Source organism: Halichoerus grypus, chromosome 4 (assembly GCF_964656455.1).
Source record: "Halichoerus grypus chromosome 4, mHalGry1.hap1.1, whole genome shotgun sequence".
Classification (NCBI taxonomy): domain Eukaryota; kingdom Metazoa; phylum Chordata; class Mammalia; order Carnivora; family Phocidae; genus Halichoerus; species Halichoerus grypus.
This window is the reverse complement of record NC_135715.1, coordinates 88,380,719-88,386,718: the sequence shown is the minus strand read 5'-3', so window position 1 is coordinate 88,386,718 and position 6,000 is coordinate 88,380,719. Positions and strand designations below refer to the sequence as shown.

The 6,000-nt window shown below is 36.3% G+C and overlaps 2 pseudogenes; one reads left to right on the top strand and one right to left on the bottom strand.

Annotated features, from left to right (window-relative positions):
* Positions 1 to 495: 495 nt before the first annotated feature.
* Positions 496 to 665, top strand: LOC118538737 (U4 spliceosomal RNA; annotated as a pseudogene).
* Positions 666 to 2,878: 2,213 nt separating this feature from the next.
* The window catches only part of LOC118538733 (sorting nexin-19-like), a 99,128-nt pseudogene continuing 96,006 nt past the window's right edge, over positions 2,879 to 6,000 (bottom strand).

Here is a 6,000-nt window from a genome sequence, read left to right as displayed (position 1 = left end):
AATCACAGCCCTGGAATCACAGCACTATGAGACCCAGAGAAGGCTTTAAAATTTCTCATTGTCTCAGTTCTTTATATGTTGGATTTATGCATCGGATCACTAATCTGACTTCACAGATTATTGGCAAGAGTAAAGCATAAGAGAGACACTGTGAATACAGTGTCTGTTAAATATCAGATACCCAAGAATAACTTTGGTGATAAATATGTGACTTCACTAATTAATGCTATTACTAAAAAATGTAGTAAAAAAGGTTAATAAAATATCTGTATAGTCAAATGATGTTCCATGGAAGAGATGGGCCTCATTTGGGTCTTGAAAGGACAGACAGGTTGCTTAGTGAAATAAAGGTGAGTATGCCCAAGGCAGGAGTAAAATCATAAGTGAAGGCTGGGAAGTAATACAGAGCACAGTGTATGGAGCATGGAGAGTGTATGGGTTTATTGGAGATGTCTGGTTATATGATATAGTGGACTTATTCTAATAATGTGGGCAAGCTTTTCACAGTAGCAGTATCGTAGCCAATGAGGTTTATCCAAGGCACGATTATTGTTAATTGAAAACTAATAATGCGGGCTATCCCAAAATGGGGGGGGGGGGGGCGTTAAAAAGCACACTCAACTTTGCACATTGTCATTTTTCAAATTTGGACTCAGAACATGCTGGTGTATTAGCAGGTTTCAGATGAATTACAAACCCTTAATTGTTAACAACAGTTAATATGCTGACATTTTTGATAATCCAATTAAAAATTGAAAGAATTAGGATCAAAATGTAGGATTTCATCATATAATCCTACTAAATTACTATTAGAATTATAGCAGAGGAAGTAAAAAGGAATAAACCAGGTATTTGAATGAAGTTGAATTTAGACACAGAGGTTGGGAACATGGAGGTCTGGGAATAGGACGACTACTTTTTATTATTAAACATTATGTTTCATTTGAATACCAGATGAATATATCATTTTTATAAAAAAATAACTAACAAAATAAAGAAGTTTTCTTCATAATAATGTTATATATGGTTTTCTTGAGGAAAAGTTATAGCCAGTTATGAAATGTAATGAATAAACCTGAATATGTTATGAAATGAAATGAAATGAAGGCTAGTCAGTTATGAAATGTAATGAATAAACCTGAATATGTCCATAGAAGAGGGTCTCATGATTGCTTATCATTCCTGTGTGTCACAAAAGAAAAAAAAAAGTCAAGACTCTGGTTTATAGCAACATGCCATACAGTCATCATATATCCTGAAAGCATGAAAAATGCTTTTTCTTCAGTATACAAAGTTTTTTCCACCATAGCTGTGAAGAGCATTATGTAACAATATTTTTGGTAGGGAAAATTCTAGACTTCATGGTTTTATCTTGCTTCTTCAGAACAGAATCATTTACATGTCACTACTCTTAGGTCCTTGAAAGATATTTTCCCTTCATGTTCATCTATATTCACAGCATGATATTAGGGAATATTCACACACACACACACACACACACACACACACACATGCACATGCATACACACACACATACACACACACAACTCTCTTTTAAAAGGAAACCTAAACCTAAGTCCCTAAAATTATAGAGACATCCTTACTATTTTATCATATATTTTAGGCCATGGCTTCACAAACTGTATAGCAATAATGTGAGGGTTCTTCATTAAACTAGTGAACAAATAAGCATGTCAAAAATTTTTAAGCAAGTGCCTAAATGTGCACCATATTGTACCATGTGCCTCACCTCTGAATAGATATGATTGATGACAGACCATTAAGAATATTTCCTAGTTCAGAGGAGTTCTTAATCTCAGGAAACAAACTGAGGGTTGCTGGAGTGGTGGGGGGTGGGAGGGATGGGGCGGCTGGGTGATAGACATTGGGGAGGGTATGTGCTATGGTGAGCACTGTGAATTGTGTAAGACTGTTGAATCACAGATCTGTACCTCTGAAACAAATAACACATTAACATAACATAATAATGAAAAAATAAAAAAATACGATTCAAACTAAAAAAAAAGGATAGTAGAAAGGGAAAAATGAAGGGGGGGGGAATTGGAGGGGGAGAAGAACCATGAGAGACTATGGAGAGGGGAGGGGGCTGGGGGGATGGTTTAGCCTGGTGAGGGTATTAAGGAGGGCACGTATTGAATGGAGCACTGGGTATTATACGTAAACAATGAATCATGGAACACTACATCAAAAACTAATGATGTAATGTATGGTGATTAACATAGCATAATAAAATTAAATTAAAAAGAAAGAAATACACTAAAAAAATAATATTTCCTAGTTCAAAATCCAATAGAGTTTATTTGGGCATGCATCATTATATAAACACACAAAAAATTAATCTTTCCCTCTTTCCTAACTGCCACTGACTATGTGCTGGTGTCCTAAACCTGACTCAGTCTCAGTCTATTCAAGTTCATCCCTAAGCACAAAACTCCTTAAATGCAAATTTTGTCAGTCTCCTGCTCAAAATCTTCAATTTCCCAGAGTTCTTAATTGCATGAATCTGGCTAGCTTGACCACAAATAATTGAGTATAAGTATTAAATACATAACAGAATAAGTGGAGGAGACTGAAAAAAGATGGATAGGATAATAGGTGTGAATGAAAGTTATTCTGCAACATGAGAAGCAGGCAGTGTTATATATACTTTTTTTTAGAGGTATGGAAATTGATATCCATGACATTGGCACATATATTCCCCTGTCTCTTGCTACAAATGGAATAGAACTGGTGGAAAAGTATCCCATTGAGACCCCAGGTCTTCTGAGCTACAACCCAGTTCTAGAGGGCACAGGCTTCTTGACTGGTCTGTCAGTGGCAAAGTAACTCACCTATTCCAACATTTTCCCACCTGTCGCTAAGGGGAGACATCCATCCTCTCAGAGTGACCTGGGATACATGAGACAGATGTGGTCATGGTAGATCCCTCAGTAGAGATACTGGTATCCAAGAATTCCAGGATGATATTCCAAGGCAGTAAATCAAATGCCTGTTGACGAGGGGTTAGGGTAGAGACTCCAGAACTAGATTCCAGCTCAGCCAACATTTATCCACTCCAAGGATTTCTACTATAAAATCTGGTAGGACTCCCATCAGGCTCTGCAAAGACTATTTCTCAGCAGCCACCTTCTGTTCCTGAGTCCTTACAGACTGTGGATACTCAGGCAAAATTCCACTATGCCAGACGGACTCCTGAAGAAGCCAGAGGTACTGTACTCTAGACATGTTAGATCAGCTACTTGAACTCCTAACCACCTCTGAATTAGGGTACCAAAGATAAGATGAAAAACTTTCTGCATATTTACTGTACATAGTCATCTTCTCTGTTCCATTAACAGCAAGAGGAACCGATCCAGAGTTATATTAGCTAACTCTGTCTCTGTGCCTGATCGCCACTGCTGAGGTCTTGGGCTGACACAGCTGCACCTGACAAGTAGCCATCCACACATCCTTTGGGAATTCATTCAGGATGTTTTTTTTTTTGGGGGGGGGGGTTCTGGCTGCATTTCTAGTAGCTAGTATGTCAGTATTCTAGCCAGTATGTCATCATTGCTATTGTACTAACCAACAGCCATCAATATTAGTAATACAATGGCTGTGAATCCCAAAGACCACGATATCTTTATGTTATTATATTGACAATCACAACCCCTGTTTGGTGGGTCCATTTGGTCATGTCAAAAGGGATCTCGCTGCATGCATTTCTTCTATTGCATGACATGGGTAGTAGCTTCCTCCAATACTATACATAACGGAAAAGAAATCCCCAATTAGGAGAAGCAGCTAGATGATAGAAACCAGAAGAAGTTAATGAATCAATGAATTCTTTGACTCCAGTGAGCCACTGCTATTCTGCATGGAGCACTGGGTGTTATATGCAAACAATGAATCATGGAACACTACATCAAAAACTAATGATGTAATGTATGGTGATTAATATAACATACTAATAAAAAAAAAAATGACTTCCTGACTCTCCAGTGCTTTCACACGAAGGTGAAGCCCCTTTGCCTAGCCTTTAAGGTTCTTCCCACTGTACATGTTGCTTATCTCACCAATCTGAAGGGCATTTTAACCATGGGCTATAGAATTGTCTATATTTTATAATAATGTATTTGGTGAAAATTATTGGACAGTAATGTATTTTTCAGCTTCAAGTAATGTCTTTAATATTTTCCTGATCATATCACATAATTTTCCTTTTAAGAATATCAGTTATATCTCCATATGTGAGAAATTGGTATACAGTTTAATACACATGAACCCAGGAAAAATGGAGATTTTTTCCAAAGTAGTAAGATGACTGGTACCAGCAGAGTGATATTTCTTACCTGGCAAAAAATGAAGTGCAGTATGAACATGATAAGGTCAAAGTGAAAGCGAAGACCTCATTAGCTTAGAAAAAAGGTAGGGACAAAACAGACATGTAGGAAAGCTTGAGAACTAACATTCAATCCTTAATTGACTCTCAGTAAGATAAATTCAAAGAAGTTTTACTAGGTAGAATGAACCATGACCACTCAGAGTGATATTTTTAGTTCCATGGAAGCATTCCAAGTTTGGAGCTAAACGAACAAAGATATTTAGAATGGGAATCAATTTCCTAATCCTTATTACCATTATATATTCTTAGTTATTTCATTTCCAACCTCAAGTAAGGTACTTTGAGAAGTTCTGGTGTTTCCAACCTAAACTTTCCTAGATTCACTAACATTAAAAAAAAAAAAAAAGGTTTCTGAAAAGGAGTTATTCATTCTTCTGTCATCTCAAAATTCCCTGTGTACCTCTATTATGCAGCTATTTTATTCTGCTTTGTAACATAGTTGTTAAAATTCTGACCCAACCATATTTTCTAGCATTTTTTTCTCAATTAAATGTAGATAGCAATCCTGATTTAATAGAGTTTTGGTGAGATCAATTTTGGTGATCTATGTAAAGCACCCAGCACACTGCCTTGTACATAGTAGGGGCCGATGATTCTATTTCCATCCTCTTACTTCCTACTTTATTCTTTTTTACAGATATCCTCTTGATGGAAGATACAAAGTCATATGCTATACTTTGTCCACTGTATGAGTCAAAATAGTGTTTTGCTGATTGGAGGAATTCTAACCTGTACCAAAGGCAGAATTTTATAAATAAGGAATTTGAGGCCCAAAGTCATAAACAAGCTGGTCTAAAATGACTTGACAGACCAATGACAGAACCATGTCCTAATTATATCTTTTTCTGTCATCCAAGTAATTGTTTTTATTAATGGATTAATTTATTAAAAATATTGATAACTCCTATAACCATATCTCTTTTCTTTGTTGTCTCAGTAACATCTTGTAGGCAAAGGAGTATTCTAGTTCCTTATCAAGAATTATTAGTTACTTTAGTAATACTCATAGGCCCTAGCATGTGATGGAGTTTTGTTCCTGACTTCCATTGGTTGACTAGTTTAATGGTTATTTATATGATTCATACCTAGGTCACCACAATAATATTAGAAGTAATGAGTAATTGTTGGTATTTGGTAGGAAAGCACAGAATTACTTTGTTCTGACAGTGTTGCACAATTAGATATCAGTGTTTGTCTTTCCAACTAATACCAAAATCCATGTTTATATAATTACTTTTACCTGCCTTGAACAGGATTTATTTAAATATCTTGGTGTTTCAATCTCTTCATCTACACCTGAAATACAGACACAATTCCATCAGATGGTTGAGAGAAAAATTGTTAAATCATGTGTTTTACAACCCTACTACCATGCAGAGATCACTGTATATGGTCAGTTGATGGTCATGCCCTTCTTCTTCCCAAATAAGCTTAATTAGGCTGGTGAGGTTTCCTGTCACTACAGAAAGGTTGGAAGAGTTAAGAGGAGAACTTCAAAGTAGTTGCAACTTGAGGACCCATTGCCCAAATGTCACAAAACCAAAATAAGTACTTTTGCTCACTAGGTATTATCTGTAGCATATTTGCACACCTAA